Below are 1,000 nucleotides of genomic sequence, written 5' to 3' on the forward strand. Positions count from 1 at the left end.
TTAAAGGTTCTATACTTCTCACTAGTATGACTACTTATAGAATATGGCTCAGTCATCTGGTCTCCGAAATATGCCGTTCATAAGATTAGACTCGAACGCATTCAGAACCGTTTCCTTCGTTTCGCAGCTAGACAACTGGGTATGGCTATGAACAGGCGCGACCACGATTTTGACGGGATTAGAGCGCTACTCAATATCCCTAAAATTTGTACTAGATTCCTTATTGCTGATTTACGATTCCTGCATAATATCTTAAATAATTCTATTGACTGCCCTAGTTTACTTTCCGATATTAAATTAAATGCACCCGTGAAATCTCTTCGATCAAAAGCACTCTTTCATGTACCTCATCATCGCACAAACTATGGAGCGAATTCGACATTATCTAGGATATGTCAAGAAGCAAATGCTGTAAATAAAAAGTTCAACAACAGGTTCGACTTTTTCGACACAAATGCGACAGATTTAAACAATTTGTTACGCAATTTAATCAGCAATCGCGGCCATTATACTTGGTCGGCTGATTTAGATTTAAGCTTTCTCTTCAATTAGTTCATAAGTTGATTGTAACAAAGGGCCCTGTCCGTACACTGTTCTAAATAAATAAATAAATAAAAGGGCTGGATGTTAAACCCTCTATAACTCGAAAACTGTCCATTTTCGGACTTTGTGCCCCATAACACTTTTGATCGAGACATTGAGAACTACAATTTTACGAAGTTTAATCAAAATCGATCGAAAGCCATTTCATGTACATTTTCTGCGGAGTCCTTTAAAATTTGTAAAATTTTGAAATTATCAACGAGAAGGATAGAAATTCCGAATCTACGGGTTTCGATTATTTCAGATATCTAACTTTTTCTTCTGGAGGTTTGGAATCGGAGTGAAAATAACGTATCTCGTAAATAGAATGTGATACGCCAAAAGACATTTTTTAATTCAACTTCAAAGTAGTATGTCGGCATATAAGTTATAATTATAAATATGTATAATGAGAAAA

Source organism: Belonocnema kinseyi, chromosome 6 (assembly GCF_010883055.1).
Source record: "Belonocnema kinseyi isolate 2016_QV_RU_SX_M_011 chromosome 6, B_treatae_v1, whole genome shotgun sequence".
Taxonomy (NCBI): Eukaryota; Metazoa; Arthropoda; class Insecta; order Hymenoptera; family Cynipidae; genus Belonocnema; species Belonocnema kinseyi.